This window comes from Protopterus annectens, chromosome 7.part0 (genome assembly GCF_019279795.1).
Source record: "Protopterus annectens isolate FY-2018-M chromosome 7.part0, PAN1.0, whole genome shotgun sequence".
Taxonomy (NCBI): Eukaryota; Metazoa; Chordata; order Ceratodontiformes; family Protopteridae; genus Protopterus; species Protopterus annectens.
In genome coordinates this window covers 59,201,470-59,224,835 of record NC_056739.1, presented here as the reverse complement: position 1 = coordinate 59,224,835, position 23,366 = coordinate 59,201,470, and positions in this window count along the sequence as shown.

Here is a 23,366-nt window from a genome sequence, read left to right as displayed (position 1 = left end):
AGAATTGAGACTTAGATTCTTGACATAGCTAAAGAATGCCTTGTGGTTATCTTTGGAGTCCATGGCAATATTTCTTTCAAAGCTAGCCTTGGATGATTTTATGAGGGAACGTAGTTTCTTGCTGATACTGATTAAAGATGTCTTCCCTTCTTGGGATTTTACTCTTTTCTGTACTAGTTTCCTCCTTCTATTGTATAGCTTGTTTATGGCAGGGGTCCAAAAGACTGGTTTCCTTTTCTTGGAGGAGTAAGTCTTGGTTTTGCTTGGGATAGCATGATCCATGCATTCTTGTAGGTGCCCATAGAATGCATTAGTAAAGGATTTTACAGCTTGGATAGTGTTATCCTTTAGCATGGAGGCTTTGAAACTTCCCACCTCAGTCTTAAGTAACATGAAGTTTGCTTTTGAAAAGTTTTTCACAGTGGTTTCTTTGACCAGGGGTGGTGGCAGAATGTGGATCTCCAGAGTGATTAGTTTATGATCAGATCTAACCAGTGAGGGGGTATCCTCTGATGTAGAACACCGGTCGCCCATGTTGGTGATGACTAAGTCCAATATGTTGTCACCTCTGGTCGGGGTTTTGATCAGTTGTTCCAGGGCATTTGAGTTTATAAATTCTAGGAAATGTTGGGCAAGGGAGTTTGTACTTGAGTAGTTCTCCCAGTTAATGCTAGGGTAATTGAAATCACCTAATATCAGGGTGTGTGGTAGAACCTTTCTGTTTCCCAGTGTTTCCAGGAATGCGGAGTGGGGGTCCTGGGACATGGTGGGTGATCTGTAGCAAGCTATAATTTGAATAGCAGTTTTGCCTGTTGTTAGTTGCACAAGGATGATCTCTGAAGCATCATGCTGTGCCACTAACCTGGAGGTGTGGGTATCCTTGATGAATATGGATACTCCCTCACCTTTTGTATTTCGGTGCGAGTTTTGTGGCCTAAATGTATGGTATGTGTTTTAGCCTGGTAGTGCTGGGGTGCTCTCTTGATCCTTAAAGCAAAGGCAGGTTTTATAGCAGGGAAATGAAAGAGATAGAAATTAGCCCAAAATGGCCAATAAACTACTAATTTCTGGGCTGAAACCACTCCTCCAGGGACAGATAGGCTGCTCAAAGCTCCCTCTCTCACAGTGAACAGAGAAACTTCCTTCTATCCAAGTAAGGTATGGGCAAACACAGAAACTTGTAACACAGCCCTGAATTCAGCATTAACCTGAAAACTGGACTATACTAGTTTAGAAAGGCGGGAAAAGAAGTACATTTTTGGGGGGTTTTTTTTGTTGTTTTCAGATAATAAAGCAGATACAATCAAAAAAACACTTTAAATGCACAGAAATGGCTATCACACTTGAGTGTGTAGCCTACAACAGTTAAACAGGTAATTTAAACACAAAAATGCCTTTGTTAAAGTGCAGGCAGTAAAATAAGTACAATATGCAGCTGAAACAAGCTTTTTAAATCACAGAAACACTAGAAAATTGGTGTTTTAGGCATAATTAGCCAAAGGCAGCAAGAAAATGTGTGTGTATACAGATATATATATATATATATATATATATATATATATATATATATATATATATATACACACACTGTGTGTGTGTGTGTGTGTGTGTGTGTGTGTGTGTGTGTGTGTGTGTGTGGGTGTGTGTGCATAGCTATATATATATATATATATATATATATATATATATATATATATATGTATATACACTGCTGTGTGTGTGTGTGTGTGTGTGTGTGTGTGTGTGTGTGTGTGTGTGCGCGTGCGCATATGTGTGTGATTGGTGTATGGTTGCAAGGTTCCCAGAGGCATTTTTAGAATCCTTCATGAACGTTTGACCCAATGACAGCCAGAACAGAAATCATAACTAAAGAAATTTTGTCTTAGTCTCCAACTTTGCTTTTTACTGCATCCTTTCAACAAACCCAAACAAGCTAAAAATGTACTGTAATAACTGTGGAACAACTAAAAAAACAATAAAAAAAAAGGTTGGAACAGAAAGCCATGTGGTTACAGTTGCTATAAGGAGCGTGCATTTTAGAGCATTTTCCCAAGTGTCTGTGCCAATGAGGGTCTGAGCAAAAACCATGAGTAAGTAAAGAAATTTAGTCTTATTTTTTTTTTCTTTCAAGGAATAAATAAGTTTTATCTTGACAAAATAGCACTTCACAATAAACTAAGTAGACAATTGCTTGTGAGGATACATAAATCATAGCTGGGAATATTGCCTGCCTATCTCCCAAAAAATCACCTTCTCTATATCCCTCTAGTGTTAGATTGGGATGAGGTCACAGAAGGCCACAGTCATATATTTTAATTGGATGCTGTCAAAGACATATAGACCATGCCCCCTAATCCCTACCCTCAAAAGACAGCAATTCTGTGTACCACTCTGATGTCAAACAAGGGCACAAAAGAAAAAAAAAACAAATAGAAAACAATAACATAGTTCGACCTGTTGTTGTCAGGCATATGTAAACAGTGAACTTCCTTTCCCCTCCCCATAAAAAGATAGTCACCTATATGTGCATCTGAAGTTTGATTGTGAGTAAAGAGAAAAATAATTATCATAGTAATGTATTCGGATACATTGCTCCTAAAGAGTATACTACTCCTAGACCACCTAGTGTCACCTTCTGTGCACATATCCGAGGCTTGTAAGGAAAATTAAATAATTAGTGACCACACTGTCCACAGCCCCCCATACAAGCTATCGCAACATTCTTTGCAAACTGTTGAGATTTAATTGTGAGAAAGATTAAAGAAGTAATGACCACTTAATCCCCAGTCCCCCACATAAACTACAGTGACCATCTGTATACACCTTCAGCAGAATCAGTTTTAGACTCACTGAGGTTCATGGTAGAGTTCACTAGAATCCTATGTCAAAATCCACTTATACAGCTTGGAGTACAGGACCTCAAATAGCTCTGTGGGTCTGGCTATTTTGTGATGCATTTATGCCTTATTTTTTTAAAATATAATGACTTGCCAACTGTTTGAATTTGTTTTTCTTACTGATACCCAGATGAGATATGTATGTGGCAAACCACGCTGCGTGTCCACAGATAAAACTTATATTATTTTTTAAACCCAGGTACACATACACACCATACACTCACACACCAGTAGTGAGTCACTTATATCAATAGATGGCCTCTGTACTTAACAGTTACAACCACTTTACTGACTGTGTACACCTCAGATGTTCTGTATTTATTTATTTGTCTTTGTTGACCTGGGAAGTCTAACTGGAGCAGAGGTTCAGAGAGAAAAGCTCCACCACAGTACATTTATATTAAGTGAATTTTAGACAGTTCTCAGGAAAAACAACAGTTACATTTCTCATGAAGCAGCAAACATAATTACAAGACAGATATATACAGTAAAATATTTACATCAAAATTATGTCTGTAGTTGTTCCAATTATAAAATCTTGCAGAAGTAAATGGGTTGATACTGCAGACAAGAAACATTGTAATGAAGATTAATGTTCTTAGATTTCAGTAAAAAAGGTTTGCAAGGAGTTCAAGGTACGTAATGAAGTTATAAAATTATGTAGGAAAGGGGATTTTAGTATTGAATAGGTTTATAAAAAGTTCAAGAGATATAATGAAGTAAGTTATAAAACAATGTAGGAGGGGATGGAAGATATAAGGATTATATAGGAGAACAGTGGTCATAGCATAAGTCAGAGACCATGGTATAGGACTGGCTCTGTCTAGGCTGCCTGTTCCAAACTGGTGTATCTAAAACATTTATAACTTAGGTATACAGGGATTGCATCAGAAGGTTAGAGTAGTGGATGGGGTAGTTAGAAAAATAGCAAGATGAGAAATGTTGTTTAGGGGGGTGAAAAGGGATATATTGATTCAAGTGCAGGAGGGAAAGTTGTTAGGGGTGTACATAAAAAGTAATAAGAAGTCTGTGGTTCTGCTAGGGGTCTCAGCTTGGTGATGGACATGAGCATGACCAGGATTGTGTAAGGTATTATTTGAGCTGGATTTTATAGCTTGGGAGTTTGCTAGTCATTTTTACTTGTGTAGAGATGGTGTTCCAGAGTTTGGAGATGTAAGTGGATTATAGTGAGTCCGCTTATGAATTATTTGTATTAGTAGCACTTAGTAGAAATTTATCAGCAAGTCCCTTGTGGAAGTGTAGGGCAATAATATGTTTTTACTGCAGGGCATTGTTCAGGAAAATATATTAGTTTGTATACCATAATGAGCTGAGAGCATGTTATGTAGTTGTTAAGCCTCAGCCAGCTTAGCTGCTTTAAGGCTTGGCAGTGGTGAGGTTGGTAGGCACTGTTGGTAACAGATTTGGCTACGTTATTGTAATGGGAAACTAGTTTGGATTTTAATGTAGATATTAGACTTATACGGATACGTGAGGAATATAAGAGGGTTGGAAGCAAACAGGATGAGGCTAGGGTTTTTCTTGTTGGGTGTGTAAGGTACTGTTTTGCCCTGTAAAGTTTCTGCCGAGTCTTTTTAAATGTTTGAAGAATATGTCTATCAAATTTAAGATTTTCATCTATTACAGTGGCTAGTAATATAGTCTGTAGTACTACCTCAGTTTTCATATTATTTGTGGATGCAACCAAGAAAGATTGTTTTTGATGGCAATAATGTTGTGGGGTGAAGAGCATCAGTTTTTTTTTTCTATTAGGATTAAGGAGACGGTTTGAATTTTTCCGACAGGTTTTGATTGAAGAGAGAGAAATGGGTGAGTTCTTGTAGTCTGGATATTGTGGGGGCTGTATATATTAAAGTCAAATCATCTACGTATTGCACTATATTTGCTTGGTGTATGGCACTCTGAAGTTTGTTTATAAACATATTTTAAAAAAGGGTCCATGTATAGAGCCCTGAGGGCTACCTATGGTAACTGGAACAGAAGTAGAGAAGTCCTGTTGCCATTTGAATGCCTGCTGCCTGACAGATGGACAACTAAGGAACCATTTAAGGGTGGATAGAGAGAGACCTGTAGAAGAGAGTTCAGCAAGTAACTATCAGTGTGTGAGTGTCAAAAGCTTTGGATACATCTAGGAACACATGTTACACTAGGTTGCCATTGTTCCTATGCTGGTATATAGTGTGGGGGAAGTAAACAAGGGTGGCAGTTTTGTTGTGGTGGGGTCTGAAACCATGCTGTGTTTCTGAGAGCAGATTATTTCAATTTAGGTGATGTAGAAGCTGAGTGTGACTACATTTTCCAGGTATTTTTAGAGGAAGGAGACGATTGCAATAGGCCTGCAGTTTTTAAATTCTGTAGATGTGCCACCTTTGTGTAAAGGTATAATAACTGATTTTATTCTGGATGGAGGGAACATATTTTTCAGATATAGATCTATTTATCAATACAGAGACTGGAAAAGTCAAGTCAAAGTCAAAGTAAACGTTATTGTCATACAGATCAACACAGGAAAAAATGTGTATCACTGCGCAAACTTTCAATACTCAGGCTCGAACCATATGAATGACAATTTACAGAAGGAAGATAGATTAAATTAATAAAAATAATAAATTAAAAATAAAATTAAATACAAAAATAAAATACAAAAAAGTAAATAAAGTAAAACAAATTTGAAAGGTCTATTTACATCAGAAACACAACAAATACAACAGCAGGAATAGACTCAGCAGAAATATAAGGATATGCAAAAAACAGTGTGATAATAAATAACAGAGCCACACATGTAAACTTACCCACCACCAATATATACCATAAACGTACAGTTCACAATTTTCCTAGAGCAGAGAGAGAAGTATGGTTAGCTATTCTGAGGATTTATGTAAACAACAACGACATATTGCACACAAATAATGTTTTACCCATGTATTACGTTAGGCTATGGGTTTGTTATTCAGTAGTCTGATAGCATGTGGGAAGAAGTTATTATGGAATCAGGATGTTTTCTATCTAATGCTTCTGTAACCATTCAATTGCTTCTGCAACAATTTTAAGTAGTCTGAAGGGAGTTGTTCAGCAGCTAGGGTGGTTGGTTTTATCTTATGCATGAGTTTTTTAATGGTGGAGGTAGGTACTGGGCTGTAGTAAAATAGCAGAGGATATTTAGCAGAGGCTGCTGGTACTGAAAGGATAGTGGAAGTATTACTGTCTGTGAGGGACAATATAGTCTGCATAAAGCAGTTATTAAACTGTGTGGGAATTGAATCAGTATCATTGTTGGATGTAGAGGTGGGGGTGGTAATTTAGCCTGGTTGTAAAAGTTTGTTCATGGACATCCAGAAAATTTTTGGGTTGCTGTGATATTTATTTTGGAAGATGTTATACTATGTTTGCTTATCATATTTTATTTAGTATTTTGCCCTGTTCATTAGTACTCTGAAAAGTTGAAACGTATTTTGTGTTCTATTTCTGAGCTATTCTTTCCAGACTTTGTCATGCTGTAGCATTAAATTCTTAGTCTCCATTGTTAGCCATGGTGCAGGATATGGTCTGACTCTTTTAGTATGTACTGGGGCAAGATTATTGAGCGTTTTTAGAAATATCTCATTGAAGTGTGACAGTAAAATCTAAAAGCATAGAATTTAGTATTTCCAGTTATATTCTCTTATGGATTTTATAAAAGTATGCTTGTCAAATTTTTTGAGTTACAAATTTAGTTGTAAAATATATGTTTATCCTGGATATTGTATCTTCTGAGAGTGTAAGTAGGTTGATGGTCACTTAGGCTGACTGGAAGGCTACCAGCTGCCCTATTTTTTTTGGGTCTGTTAGTAAGGATCCAGTCTAAGGTTGATTGCCTACCATACTTTTGTGAAGTTTAGTAACTGATGTAATTAACTGTGTAAAGCCATACAGGTTTATGGAATCAGATGAGGTGTTGCTATTTGTGACACCCGTGCCCTGGCCCAGCAATCAAGGAGCCTCAATCCTCACCACTAACACCAGTGAGGGGCGTCTCATATAGGATGAAAGGATAACAAATACACACAGTAAAGTGCAATTTCCCTTAGGAGCACACAGAGATTACAGTCAGTCCGGGGCTGTGCTCCCTTGCTCTCCTGGTCCCCAATAAGACTCCCCACTGGCACAGCTATAGGGCCAGATCTCAGCCAGCTGGGCAAGCTAAAACCTCCAGCACCATCTCTGTCCAACTAGTGCTGTGTGTTCCTGCCCAAGTAGCTCACACACACACACACACACACACACACACACACACACACACACACACACACACACACACACACACACACACACACACACATATACACACACACACACACACACACACTTTGAGAAGAGTTTATACAACCACACAGAAACTCATGCAGAAGGCTGACACAGGCTCTCCAGCTGTGCCATTTTTTCCCAGACTATACAGCAGAAATCACTGCCACCACCCAGCTAATATTTATCAGCTACTAAAAGGCCCTTAAAAGGGTGTCCAATTATTACTGTGCAATATTATTATCCAATTGTTAGTATAGCCCATGGCTAAAGCTATTGGAATGGCTTTGTGCAATTTTTACCAAAGGCATACAAGTACTCTAAATAGCTTAAATTATCTCTACAAAAAACAGCCACAGTTAGAAAGGGTTTAAAAATATTTAATAATGAATAATTAAAAACACAAGACAATACTTTTTACTACACAGTGCTAGTCAAGAGTTCAGAGATGACAGAGAAATACTTAAAATAATTCAGCAGTACAGTTCTGACATCACAGAAAACACTTAGTCTAATCTTTCTAATTTCTAGCTATTTCTAAGAGAAAACACAAGTCTAAGATAAACTTACACATAGAGCAAGACAGTGCTGATGAGTTGGATGGTCAAGACAAAAATGCTTAATGCCCTCTGGTTCTCTCTGTTTTTAAAATCACATTCCTGGTTCACATTACATCATTCTTCACACTTCCTTGGGTTCCCAAGCTAACAAGCTACATTCTTTAGTAAGCTCACACCAGGTCAGGAAGCATTGCCATTAAGGACATTTATGCATGCAAATTCTGGCCATTAAATCTGGTCTTAAAACAATAGCAAGAATTCCTTCATCTAGACTGGCCGGAGCCATGTTTACATGAAAGGGTCACAACATGCTTTAGTTGGTCAGTAGAGTGCACTGTTGTTACATTTTTTTCAGTTCCACATGTAGCACTATTTTTACCATATAATACAACAAGCCTGTGGTTTACATTCATATTTACAGATGACAGAATTATCTCCAAAATTCTATCTGGCTAGGTAACCTTAATCTATCTTTACCCAGTCTTCACACTATTAATAAGCTGCCAGCCTGTATTTAGATCTCATAGTAGTATAGCTTCAGGTTGTATATGGTGGTATAACCAGTATAGGGTGTTTTCCACAGTGGTAATGTTTTACCTGCTGGGATATATATGGCTGCTAAACAAAGTGTTTTCCTATTACTGATTTTGAGATGTGATATAAGGAGTTCTACATTATTAAACTGAGATATCTCGTGTGCATAGGTGGTTATGTTTAGGGAATTCTTGTAGACGATGGCTATTCTGCCTGACAGTGTATTTTTCTTGTCAGGCCTAATTATATTGAAACCAGATGGGGTAATTTCATTGTCATTTATGTATTTTTTCAGACATTTTTCTGTACTTATATTTACATCTGGGGAAAATGTGGCAATACAAGCATGTATGTCTTGGATTTTATTGCATATAATTCTATGATTTATATTTAGAAAGACAAAGCTGGAACTCGGGGATGGGAGTGGAAAACAGCATGGTACATTTAATACTGTGCTGTTAATGTAGGGTTTTTGGTATTATGTGAGGCCAGGGTTTGAGTGAATGTCTTCACTGATTTTTTGGGTGTAATTGTTATGAAGGAAAGTATGTAGCCAAATGCATTTGTGCTTTAGTCTTGCTGGATTTCATATGGTAACATACTTAGATTTAAGATACTTGTAACTGAAAAAATCCAAGAAGGTTTGCTGGTACAGTATGGGTGCTGTGGTGATTGATAGACTTGGTAACTCTTGGTGTAGTAAGTATGGGTTTGTAGGGCTATTAATTATATTTATTTGGTAGGTATGATAGTTGGTAAAGAGTGCTAATATGCTGAGGAAGAACACTAGTAGGGCTTGAGTCAGTGTAGTTTTGTATAATATGAAAGTTAGACTTTGGTGAAGATATTAGTTTGCACTGTAAAATGTTACTGGGCAAGAGTAGTCATAGTTACAGCAGTATAACTTCTAAAAGGACAACTTGGGTAGCAGCATGTTAAGTAAATGAGTCAGAGATGCTAATTGTAGAACAACTGCAACTGAGTTATGTTCTGGTTATTTTGATGCACAGATAGGTTGGAAGAAGTATAAAAGTGGAGTCTGTATATTTTAAATGTAGATTAGGAGGGGGTGGGTGGGAATTAGGGGTAAGTTAGTGAAGTGGAGTAAGTCCAAGCATAGCGGGGCCCAACCACTGAATCAGTAAAGAAAAAGTGTTGAGAAAAACAATTAGTAAGCTTTGGCTATGGCAGAAGGTAAGAAGGTTTCCAGAGACAGTTAACTGTCAAGCTGAACAATATAAAATAGAAGCTGAGAGGGGAAAATCAGAATTACTGGTAGCAGTACACAAGCCCAGGAAGATTAAGCAGAGATTTACAAGTGAGGTTAAGTATTCTGAGAGTTAGCTGCAAGATACTGTAGTAAAGGAAGAGTGAGTTGTCTGAATATGAAAGCAAAGCAGATAGTTTGTCCTGTTTCAGTGGTGGTGGAGGTGTGGCTGAGGGTAATGACAAGCTATATATTGGCAGTTATTTTGGCCTACACAAACACTTGCTAAATTGATTGCCCATTATTATGAGCTATATTATATACCAGTGGTGTAGGTGTTGTTGGGGGTTCTCTGGAGCCATATCCTCTAGTACAGAATATGCACCAATACAGCTTCCTACTTCAGGTGAATGCACTTGTACACTTAGCTGTCCCTATAGTCTGAGTCTGCAAGCTGTAAGTCTTAGCTTATGTTAATTTTACTGTATTGCACATGCATATCTACTTTGACTGCACATTCTTGCTCCTTTCAAGGATGGACATCAGGCGTGGGTGATAATTGCTGGACAGTGATAGTTCCTATGCAGCCTATGCAGTGTATTAGCTGGGATTGATTTGGTTAGGATCAACAGAGGAGGAGGAGTAGAGATGGTGGAAAGGGATTAGAGAGGTTTAATTAACTCAGATGCTAGATGTTGTTATGATAAGCATATTATTCTGAAGATTTCAGTTTAAATTGAAGAAAAAGGCAGATGGGAGCAGACAATGCTTCTTACCAGGTCAAGCCTCAAAAATATCTTTTGCAAATATTTATTCCCCACTACAAAAAGGTGAGTTCAGAGATTCTTGTGCATGCAGGTGATATAATTAGCAAACAAATGTTTACAGTTTGATAGAACAAGATAAAAAGTGCACAATAATATATCACAGCATATGTAGCAGTCATGTAGCAGTCATGTAGCAGTCATGTAGCAGTCTTGTAGCAGTCTTGTAGCAGTCTTGTAGCAGTCATGTCTGTTGCATCAAACTGGACACAAGCCCTACCTGCCCATAGAAATAGGCACAACATCTGAGGTCTACAATTAGCTCTTAGCTGTAGATTGATAAACATAGCTGACCTGGCAGCAATAACAATAGGAATAATAATAGGATAATAATAATAATAATAATAATAGGATAACACATTTCATAAGGCAGCAACAAGGGCGAATATCATGTAGTTAAGTCACACGACATTGTGTTAAGTCAGTAATGATTAGTAATAATAGTAATAATGATAGTCATAAAGCATTCCATCATACATCACAAAAATATATGCTAGACTTAGAAATCCTGATTAGTGACCATTTAAACTGAAGAAATTATATGAGGGTGAATTACTTTCATCCACAGACAGCTCCCACCAACCCAGCATTTATAGCCACTTCTGTGTACACTTCAGATGTCTGATTGTGATACAAAAATCGTGGCCTTGTAAATTATCTGAGCTTTGTTCCTCACAGATAATAGGCACACACTATAATATTCTAAGTTTCTTCAACAGAAATAACATTAATCTTGCAAACCAGAATAATGAGCAAACAGGAGTTAGTCATTTTCCTCCGTAGGCAGCCCCAGCAATTATAACTGCTTTGTTTCTGGACATCTGAGATATCCAAGTTTTTTTTTAAATAAAAATAAAAGTAAATAACTTAATCACTCTTTCAACAATAAAAGGCAAAGCCAAGAACACCGAGCAGAACAAAGGCTCAAAAGGAAAGCCAGGAACACCGAGCAGAACACAGGCTCAAAATCAAGGACACACTTTATGTATATTATATACTTAGGGAGTTGCTAGAATACCAGGTATTGCATATCATGTATTATCTGAAATATATGAAGTCTAAACCTCAAGAGTCTGTCTTTAGATAATGTATGCAACCCTCAACAATTTATCAAAAAAACACAAGTTTTCCAAGGAATAATCTTATATTATGAGACAAACTTGGCAGACATTTTCTGAAATTAATGACAGTTGAAAAGTACTCCACTTGCTGTGCAAATTAGTCTACCGCTCATATCTGGCTGCATGCTAGGACTAAAAAGAAATATCTCATGATCTCATTGGCTACTGCTTCTCTCATCCATCCATACCTACTATCCACTTCACTTCTGAATATTTGTGAGCCTCCTGTTCCATGCCGTCCCACAAATCAGGTAGATTGTATTAGTGCAAGGAGTGAAATCCTATTGTTATGTTTAAGTAGAGAAGCATGGAAATGCTGTTTCTGTGTTTCCTTACTTAAAAAGTAAGGAATCAACTAAGTAAATAAGTAAATAAAAGGCAGAAAGATGCTCTGAGCTGAGTTGCACCTTAGTTGGCCACTGAGTGTGGCCTGTATATGTGTGCGTGTGTGTGTGTGTGTGTGTGTGTGTGTGTGTGTGTGTGTGTGTGTGTGTGTGTGTGTGTGTGTGTGTGTGTGTGTGTGTGTGTGTGTGTGTGTGTGTGTGTGTGTGTGTGTGTGTGTGTGTGTGTGTGTGTGTGTGTGTGTGTGTGTGTGTGTGTGCGTGCGTGCGTGTGTGTGTGTGTGGGATCACTAAGAAATACCAAACGGCCAAAATCCCGACGCTGAAAACAACGAGACTAGATGACCAAAACCCTGCATTACCGAAAGACCAGAAGTGCGAAATGTAAAATCCCGATGTTAAGGGATTTTGCGTTAGCGCTTCTGGTGTTGCGGTTCAGGTAAGTATGTGTGTGTAAGTGTGTTTGTGAAGGGTGTAGTGTGTGTAAGTGTGTGTTGTGACTGTGGTGTGTGTGTGTGTGTGAGGGACTGTAATGTGTGGGTGTGAGTTTGCCTTGTGTGTCTGTGTGATCTCTGAGTTAGTATAATAAAGTATGGGTGGGTGGGGGGTGCAGTGTAGGATGCATTGTTTGGTTGTGGGGAGGTGTGTGTGTGTGTGTGTGTGTGTGTGTGTGTGTGTGTGTGTGTGTGTGCTGTTTAGTTGTGTAACTTTCCCAATTTTGAATTTTGCAGCTTTAAATATTCGGTATTGTGGGGTTTCGGGCATGTGGTCTCAGTGTTTTAAGCGTCGGGATTTTGGGCGTTCGGTATTTAGTAGTGATTCCATATATGCATATATATACAGGTGCATATATATAAATATAATATATGAATATGTATGGCTACAGTTAATTTCATCTCAGCATGCATTCATTGTGAGCTGTGATGTTTTGGTAAATTTCATTGGTGGGTGCATTGGTTGAACTATATAATAGTCAAAATACATTAGTTCAACTGTAATATCAAGTCTGGAGTTACCCTCTTTCTTCATGGTTGTGCGAATGCAAAGTATTTAATTTCTAGGGTGTGCAGGTGGTGCCCCCCATGTTTATGATTCTTTTAGGTGACCAGAAATAAAACGTATTTGTTTCATTTGTGATCACCTTATTTTGTTGTTTTTGTGTTTTGATAGAAGACATTGTTGATGAAGTTTGATGAATATTTCGTCATTGAAAGTTTATCAGCAATGTAAAGGAATATAACAATACACATACACACATACACACACACACACACACACACACACACACACACACACACACACACACACACACACACACACACACACACACACACACACAAACACATATGTGTGTGTGTATAGACATCAGTCCCATTTTTCATTTTGTACATAGGTCAGGGTGTCACATCAGCAGTGGCCAAATCACCTAGAGCCAGTACTCATACTAATGGGTGGCTATCCCTATCTTGTATGTATAGGTTCATAGGTTCATAGGTTCATACTAGGCTATCTGCCCAAGGGCATTTATAAGCCTAGGCCATAGATATGTGGCTTTCGCCACCCCTTTAGTTTGAATAAAACTATGCCTATTATTTTGCTGTGCCTCTGTCAAGCAGTGACACTGAAGTAATCCCTGGGGTATATCTGCGATCTCCCATCCATTGGTCAAGATTCTTCTTGAACAAGGCCAGCGAGGTGCTCTGCCTCACATTTACCGGGATTTTGTTCCACAGCATAGGGAGTCTCTGGGTGATGAATCTGTCCCTCCAGCACGTCCTATTAATAACCGTGTCAAGGTTTAAGTCTCCCGCCCTTGTGGTTCTGAGGGATCTAGATTTTTGAGGTGAAGCATATTCATCAAATCTGGGTTTGACATGGCCTTATATGTCAGGCACAGGTCACCTCTGAGCAAGCGGTATGAGACTGAATAGAGCTGGAGTTCTTTCAGTCAGGCAGCATAAGACATATTTTTGAGACCCTTTATCCTCTTGGTGAGGAACTTTTGGGGCCTTTCCAGCTGCTGCAGGTGTCGGGTCAGATACATTCGAATGGGGCATTGTACTCAATCATAGGTCTAATGAGTGATGAGTACAGGGGACGATGACCTCCCTTGATCTAGATGTGAATCCTTCATGATCAGGTGGGCAATGTAGAAGGTTTTCCTGACTACTTTAGCAACATGAGTGTCAAGCGAAGGCTAGTGTCAACCTGGGTCCCCAGGTCCCTGATGACTTTTTCTGTGCTCAGTGGATTGCCACCTATATGGTAGCTAGGGGTAACCTTGTTTTTCCCGAAGGGTATGACTATGCATTTCTTGGCGTTTAACTTTAGGCCATGGCTCTGGCACCAGTTATCCGTTTCTGTGAGGCCCTTCTGAAGGATATCTGTGTCAGAAGTGTTTTTGACTATGGCACCCAGTTTGCAGTCATCTGCAAACTTTGTCAGCCATAACCCTCCTGTGTTTGCTTGTACTTCAGAAAAGTAGATGCCGAACAAGAGTGGACCCAGGACTGAGCCCTGTGGGACACCACTTGTGACAGGCTTTGAGTCTGACATGGCTCCAGCAACTCTGACCCTGTGGGTTCTGTCACTTAGCCAGTTTGCAACCCATCTTGTGATGTATGGGTTTACATTCAAGCTGATGAGTTTTTCGATAATACCTGAGTGGGGTATTGTGTCGAAGGCCTTTGCCAGGTCGAGGTAGGCTGTATGGACTGCCTTTCCCTCATCAATGGCCTTGGTGACTGTTTCGAAAAAGTCAACCAAGTTTAAAAGGCATGATCTGCCTTTGACAAAGCCAAACTGGGTTGGATCCAAAGTCTGCAAGTTCCCTATGTCTTTATTTATGAGTTCCATTATGATCCTCTCCATGGCTTTGCAGATAAGGCTTGTCAAGCTAATGGGACGGTAATTTCCAGGGTCGGTGGAGGCACCGCCCTTGTGAAGTGGGACCACAGTCGCAGTGCGCCACTCCTTGGGTACATATCCTGAGGTGATGCTAAGATTAAACAGCTGTCCTAACTGCGGGTTTAATTCCTCATTGAGTAAGTGGAGCACACAGCCGGGGACACCAGCCGGTCCCATGGATGCTGTGTTTTTTGCCTTGGAGAGAGCAGTTCTCACCTGGGCGTTGGAGATGTTTGGGGGGCTACAATCCTCTAGTATAGATATCTCTCCTTTTGGGGGGGAGGGGGGGGAGAAGTTTTCACTGAACCTGTCAGCCAGTATGTTGGCAATGTGTGTAGGTTCAGTAATCTTCACATCATTTTGGACTAATTCTGAGCATATCTGGGAGTTTCCTCCTAGGTTTCTAACATAGCTAAAGAAGGCATTATGATTGTCTTTTGTGTCCTTGGCGATTTTTCTCTCAAAGTTAGCCTTGGATGATTTTATGAGAGCTCTTAGTTTTTTACTTATAATGATCAAAGGTGTCTTACCTTTCAAGGATTTTGCTCTATCTTGTAGTAGCTTCCTCCTTTTGTTGTAGAGCTTGTTTATGGCTGGGGTCCACCAGACTGGACGCTTGCCTTTGGTACAAAGAGTCTTAGTTTTGTTTGGGATTGCCTGATCCATGCAGTCCTGTAGGTGCTGGTAGAAGGCATTTGTAAGTGATTCAGCGGTTTGAGTAATGTTTACCACTGGCTCAGGGCCCTTAAAGGAGACACATATGTGTGTGTGTATAGACATCAGTCCCATTTTTCATTTTGTACATAGGTCAGGGTGTCACATCAGCAGTGGCCAAATCACCTAGAGCCAGTACTCATACTAATGGGTGGCTATCCCTATCTTGTATATATCTTGTATGTATATTTATTTATTTTATTTTTTATTTATTTTACATTTGTTTACTGGGTAATGTCCAACTGGGCTAGGAGTCCATTTTCAGCGAAGACCTGGGAAGAAAGGCTCCAACAACATACAGTACAATTTAGACAGTAGACTAAAAACAAATATGAACAATACATATTAAACATATTCAACAATACAGAACAGCATTTACAGTATTTGAGGAAAATAGAGAACACACTGGTGTATAAGATATAATGTTAAAGTTAGTTAGCAATTTACATGTGAAACTCAGAGGCTTATCCAAGAATACAGATTGATTATGACGTGAGAAAAGACAGAATAGCTGTTTATTAGATAGAATTGTGAGGAAAGTATTAGTGAGTAGAAGATGGCAAGACCAAGAAGAATGCAGATGTGGAAGTAAAAGAAAGGATTTTAAGCAGGAGTAGGCAGACACTGATGCATGAAGGGAGAAAAAACTATGGTCTGTATGTATGGGAAAAGGTAAGATGGTGCAGAAAACATTAGGAATTCAACAAGCAACAGTGGCAAATCCAGTTGATTTTAAGGTGTTCTTTTAGTATTGATTTAAAAGCAGGATAGGAAAAAGTGCTTTGAATTTTTAGTGGAAAGGAGTTACAGTACTTAACAATTTTCTTTGAGTAGAGGGAGCTCCGTGGGTGTTATGAGACTGTGTCATTTTGAGCAGTGGTCTGCTGGTAGACCTGAGAGGTCTGTTGCTGACATGTGGTTGGACCAGGGTTGAAATTGCAGGGCAGTCATTTGAGTTTTGAATAATTTTGTGGATGAGGGTAAGTTGGTCTAGTGTTAAGAGGTTTGGGAGTTTAAGCCAGTTTAGTTGTTTAAGAGCAGTACAGGGATGAGCTTTAAGAGGGAGATTTGTGGTAAACTTTGCTATTTTGTTATATCACGACTCAAGATTTTGGAGGTCGGTTTTGCATAAGTTGGTGAAATTTTGTGAGCAATATAATAGAGTAGATAGAAGCTGAGATCTGGCAGTGGCTAGTCTGGCTTGTGGTGTTAGATAGGGTTTTGCCGTATTGAGTGTACTGAGTTTGGCATGGGCTTTTTTGATTGTTTAGGATATATGAATGACAAATTTTGTTTAGGATATATGAATGACACATTTTAGTCAGTCATCTATAGTAATACCTAGTAGTTTGGCCTAGTTAGTTGGCTCAATTTTAGTGCCATTTGTGGATAGGCTAGAGAGGGGAGGAGAGTTGCTTTTGCTTGATCTGTTTGTGAATATGATTAACTTAGTATTTTTAGGGTAAGAATGAGACGGTGGTTAGTATGGAATGATTCAGTTTCCTGAAATGCTTTTTGCATTTCGTGTTGGAGTTCTGAGGGGGGGGGGGGTTGATACAATAAGACTTGTGTCATCAGCATACTGTATTACTGAGGCTAGTTCGGTAGCAGACATAAGGTTATTTGTAAAGATGATGAAGAGAAGGGGTCCCACTATGACCCCTTGTGGTACACATGTGTTAATAGTCAGTAGAGGGGAGAGATTATGGTCCCATCTAGTGGCTTGTTGCATGTTTAATAGATAACCGTGGAACCATGTTAGGGTAGCTTGACTGAGGTTGTAAGTGGCAAGTTTGTTAAGAAGGAGTTGGTTGGATATGGTGTCAAAAGCCTTTGACATGTCCAGGAAAATCACAGAGACTAGCTGACCATTGTTAATAAGGTTGTGGAGGTGTCAGTGAAAGCTATAAGGGCAGTGTTAGTACTATGCTTGTTGCGGAAACCATGCTGGGTGTCTGCTAGAATGTTATTTGATGTAAGGTGGTTTAGGAGTTGTTGAATACATTTCACAAGAATCTTGGCTATTGGAGGGAGGATTGCTATGTGGGGGTAGTTAGAGACTTCTCTAGAGGGGCCACCTTTGTGGAGGGGAATGATGTGAGCTATTTTCCAGAGGTGAGGTACATATTGTTTGGAGATAGAATTATTGATCAGAATTGAGATAGGGTAGGCAATAGATGGGGCTGCTATTTTTATGAACTCATTTGTTAGCTGATCAGCAGCAAGGCAGCAGGGTTTTAGTTTGCTTAGAAGATTTTTTATGTGGGATGTTTGAACAGGTTTAAAAGAGAAGGATTCTGTTGTGCCAGGTACTGGAGAGGATTGTGAGTGGTGGTTGTTGATTGCATTCTAGGAGGTTTGATATAGAGTTAATGAAGTATGAGTTAAACTGTGAGGCTAAGGGTTCAGAGGTATTTGATGTAGTAGGAGAGGGGGTGGTGGGTCTACCAGGGTTGAGGAGGTAGTTGACTGTTTGCCAGAAATCTCTGTGGGTTTTGAATGTGATTTTGTTGGGAGGATTTGAAGTAGAATTATTTATCATGGTTGATTTTTGTCTTAGATTGGTTTCTGAGTTGCTGGTATTTGGTAAGCATGATTTTGTCCTTGGATGATAGGTATAGGGCTTTGGCTTTGTCTCTTTGTTTAATAAGTAGTTTAGTATCAGGAGACAGCCATGGAAGTTGTTTTACTTTGGTGCGTATTTTTCTGGTAGGGGCAAGGCAATTTAGGATTTCAAGGAATTTTTTGTTATAGAGTTCTACTGTCTGGCACAGTTGAAGATATTTTAATGGTGACCAGTTGCAGTTTTGAAGTAGTTGGTTAAATAGGTCAGGGGAAAAATGTTTTTTGCATATATTTAAATGGAGTGTGTGTTTTGATTTGAAGTTTTTTTCTTAGCAGAAATGTAGGGGTGTGGTCACTAAGGATAATGGGTAGACAGCCAGATTGATAACTCAGGTCTGGCTTATTTCTTAATATCCAGTCCAATAAAGATTGTTTTTTATTGTGTTTATCAGTACGAGTGGGACAATCTATAACTGGGGAGAAATTAAAAAGGTTGATGAAATTTGTAGGACTGCCAGAGGAGCAGGAGAGCCAGTCCAGGTTAAAGTCTCCTAAGATGATAATTTCTTGACTGAAAAAGGAGGAAGACGAGGAAAGGAGACGTTCTATGCTGTGGAGATTGTTTCCAGGGGGCAGATAGGCAGCAATAATAAAAAGGGATTTATGGGAATTTATATGCAGGCGGGTAATGAGGATTTCTGCTTTGGGCATGTCTGGTGTTGTACAGTCTAGTTTTTGTACTTTTAGGGAGTCTTTAAACATGACTGCTACACACCACCACCTTTTTTGATTACTTTTTCTTGTCTAATTACATTATAACTGTTGGATGTAATTTCTGAGTCTTTAATGTGTGGTTTTAACCAGGTTTCAGTAATTACTACTATATCTGGGGAGTAGGTGGCCAGGATAGCATGAAATTCAGTGATTTTCTTTACAATACTACTTAGATTAAAGTTAGGTATTAGTAGGTTAGAAGCAGAAATGTCAGGTAGGGTTTATGGACACTTTGTATCTGAGGGATCTTGGTTAGGAGACTGTAGTTTGTGTGACTGAGTAGTGGGTAATACATATTTAGGCCCTGAGTTGGGATGGATGTCTGTCTGCAATTTTATATGTGTTAGGGAAATGGAGTAGGAGTTTTTTTTTTTTTATTTTGGAGATAGCTAGATGGAATCTGAGGTTGGAAGTGTGAGGTTGAGAGAGCTGTGTGTGTTTGAGGGGAAAATAGGAGGCAGTTTGGAGTGTGTAAAAGTTATGGACATATGTCACTATAGTGTAAAAATGGTTGCAGGTGATTAGTGTGTGTTTGTGAGGGGGGGCGTTGGTTATATATTTCAGAGTTGTGGAGGTCAGAGGCAGTAGATGTTATGTACAGAAAACATGTTAGGGTAAAGATGTAGTGCAGTCTGAGATGGGGATGCATATTAGGAGTAGGATGAGGGAGTGGAGTTGTCCAGGGAGTGTTGGGGAGAGATTGTATATATAAAGTTCTAATGAGTTGGGAAGAGGTGTTATGTATAAAGTCCTAAGTAATGTAGAGGCAGGGATGTGGAGTCAATAGTGTAGGCTGAGGAAGGGAATATTGTAGGTTGAGGAAGGGAGGTGGAGTCAGTAATGCAGGTTGAGGGAGGGAGGTGGGAGAAAAGAAAAAGATATAGGAAGTTTAGGGATGATTATGTAGGGGGAAGGAAGTTGAGGCAGCAGGAAGGGCTTGGCTATGAGAGTATAAATTTAAGAAATGTGAGGGTGGGTGGGAATGGGGATGGGGTAGGGGAGTGGAGTGACCCCGAGCATAGTGAGGGTGAACAGAGCAGGTTGGAACCCAACTGGGCAAAAGGATGGCAAGGAAGAAAAACAATCAGTTACTGCTGTCTGCGCAGGTAACCACTGTTGTAGAGATGAGGAAGTAAGTTTACAAGGTTTGTTTGGCAAAATAAAATGCATCTAAGAGACTACAGCAAGGAAAAGTAGAGGGGATAGCTTTAGTGGGTACAGCGTAGCCCCTATTGTGAGTGTCGGGATTTACCCATAAGCTATTGGCAAAACTAATAAAGTGATGTAATGTAGGAGACAAAAACAAAGAGTTTTATATGTAGTATAGTAGTTATTTTATTGGGAAAAAAATGAGGAGACAGTATTGTAGGTGAACTGGCAACAGTTCTAGCTATGGGGATCTAACAAGTGAGGGAGAAAATAGAAAAAGTTGGATACATAGTAGTAGCATTTTGGGGACAGAGAAAGATTTACTGCCAATGAGCCTGTTTGGCGTACATGCCACTGAGATTGTTTAACAATAGTGAGACTCAGAGACAAATGTCTGTTTGGTTCTATAAAATACAAACTTCATGAATAAAAACATACATAGTTTTGATGGTGTATTTGGAAGTTCTGTATTGTTGAGGCCGTTGGCTTTTGGGACTGTATTCACTTCCATTTCTGGAGGGAACAGAGAAAGATGCAGAGGATCAGAGGGGGTACTGTGAGTAAAGAAAGAGATGGGAAGAGAAAACAGATAAATTAAAAACAAGTTATTTGGAGGAAAACAATAACTAGAACAGTAAAAACACAAATAATTGCAGGCAGGAAATATGACCATAGAGGGAGGGGTTTGGAAGGTTAAAAGTATAGGAGGAAAGTAACAATAGATCAAGGTTAGGAGGGACTTTGAAAAATAAGATGGGAAAAAACAGGGGAGAGCAACTAAATTTAGGATAGCAAAAGTGATCAGCTTCAGTGGAATGCTAGTAGAAATACACAATGCATAGGAGAATCACAAAGTGATTACAGCAATAGTATCTCGCTATGTAATTGTGAAATAAGGTACAGCAACAATATGGCCATTTCACCTTTAGGCAGCAAGAACATTGACTTTTTTACTGACTACAGCTTTAAAATGCCATTTCATAACAACTGAAAACCTTGCCTATAGAGCCATATAAGACATTTATAAAAGCATATGCAAGCACCAAAATACTGCAGTAACTAAAACTAATTCTATACAGGCAATACAAGGCATTTATAAAAGCCTATGCAAGCACCAAAATACTGCTGTACCTAAAACTAATTCTATACAGGCAATACAAGGCATTTATAAAAGCCTATGCAAGCACCAAAAAATACTACTCTTGCATTGGTAAGACGCGCTGCAAGCACTAAAATACCGGTAGGACAGTGTGGCTGATTAAATAAAACATTTAGACAGTGTGGAGACCAGCAGAAAGTAAAATATTTATCTGTGATATACAAATGCATAACCGCAGGTATTTGCAAGTGACAGAATAACTCTAGAATGCATAAAATACAGTAACTTATGTGACTGGCACACCAAACACAGTGGTCTGTGGCAGGAGAAGGAGCAGGCATACTGAGTTTGAAAAATGGCACCCACTTAGTCAGGTGGCTGACATACATATGTGTGTGTGTACACACACACACACACACACACACACACACACACACACACACATGTATATATATATATATATATATATATACACACACACACACACACACACACACACACGTATATATATATATATATATATATATATATATATATATATATATATACACACACACACACACACACACACACACACACACACACACACACACACATACATATATATATATATATATATATATATATATATATATATATATATATATATTATTTCACTTTATAATCTCGAAATACTGAAAAATCGAACTTCAGTATCTTGAAACTATAAAGCCGAATTTTCTAAATACCGAAACCCCAAAAGCGCAAAATTCAAAATTGCGAAATGCACAATATACCACACAGCACATACACCATTCTTCCAACACTAAAAAAAAAACAAACAAAACACACACAAACACAAAAACACAAATAAACAAACCTACCCTGCAAATAAGCAGGAGGGACAAGCCTATCTGCACCCCCCCCATGTGTGGGGCTGCATCCCCCACACCCCTGCTACTTATATATACTAACTCTGAGGTCACACCAAACAGAAAGACAGTAAATTCATCACTACACACTTTACAGTCCTCTCGCACACACATCACATATATACAAACACCACCACTTTCAATACTTAGACACTTATACTTTCACGTACTTACCCTAACCCACACCTAAAACTTCCAGACACACTCACATGCACTCCAATACCTACCCAAAACCCTTAAATAAAATATTCACTTACCTTAATCTCCAGCCAAATTCACACACCAAACCATACATCAGGCAGACAGTACATCCCACGTCACATCCCAGAACACCATAACCGTGACTTTGACATTTCCGAATTCGTGGTTATGAAGTTTCGGTATTTAGAAGATTCGACTTTATGGTCTAGAAATACTGAAATTCTTTATTTCAGTATTTTGAGATTATAAAGTGAAACCATACATATATATATATATATATATATATATATATATATATATATATATATATATATATGTATATATATATGTGTGTGTGTGTGTGTGTGTGTACATATTATATATATATATATATATATATATATATATATATATATATATATATATATATATATATATATATACATTTATGAAGGCAGAATTGCATCTGACACCAAAAACAACCACAAAGCTTTCTATAGCTATATCAAAAACCTCAAACACAATACCTAGATTTGTCCTGAGTTATTGCGCAATGGCACCTCCTATACTGAGCCAACAGATATAGCCAACATACTGGCTGACAGATTCACTGCCAACTTTACCTCTCTCCCCTCCAAGGGCCCTATCACAATACCAGAAGAAAGCCAGATACTCACCATTTCTGTGGCACAGGTAAAAGCTGCATTGTCCAAAGCCAAGAATACAGCATCTATAGGACCTGATAATATCCCTAGCCATGTCCTACATGAGCTAAAAATGAACTGGCACCACATCTGTGTGCCCTGTTTAATTACAGCCTTACCGCAGGCTATGTCCCCAATGAATGGACCACTGCTGCAGTCATCCCTGTCCATAAAGGAGGAGCAACTACAGACCCTGGGAACTATCGCCCCATTAGACTGATGAGTCTGATATGTAAAGCTATGGAGCGCATCATCATGGACCTTCTTAACAAAGTTACAGGCAATCTCCAAACTCTTGACCCCACACAGTTTGGCTTTGTCAAGGGGAGATCATACCTGCTGAACTTGGTTGACTTCTTTGAGGCAGTCACCAAGGCTGTGGATGAGGGTAAGGCAGTGCATACAGCCTTCCTCGACCTGGCCAAGGCCTTTGATAACATTCCCCACTCAGATATCATTGATAAACTCACCAAACTAGGCATCAATCCTTACATCACTAGGTGGGTTGCACATTGCCTAACAGACAGGAAACACAGAGTGAAAGTTGTGGATTCCAAGTCAGACTGTCAACCAGTCA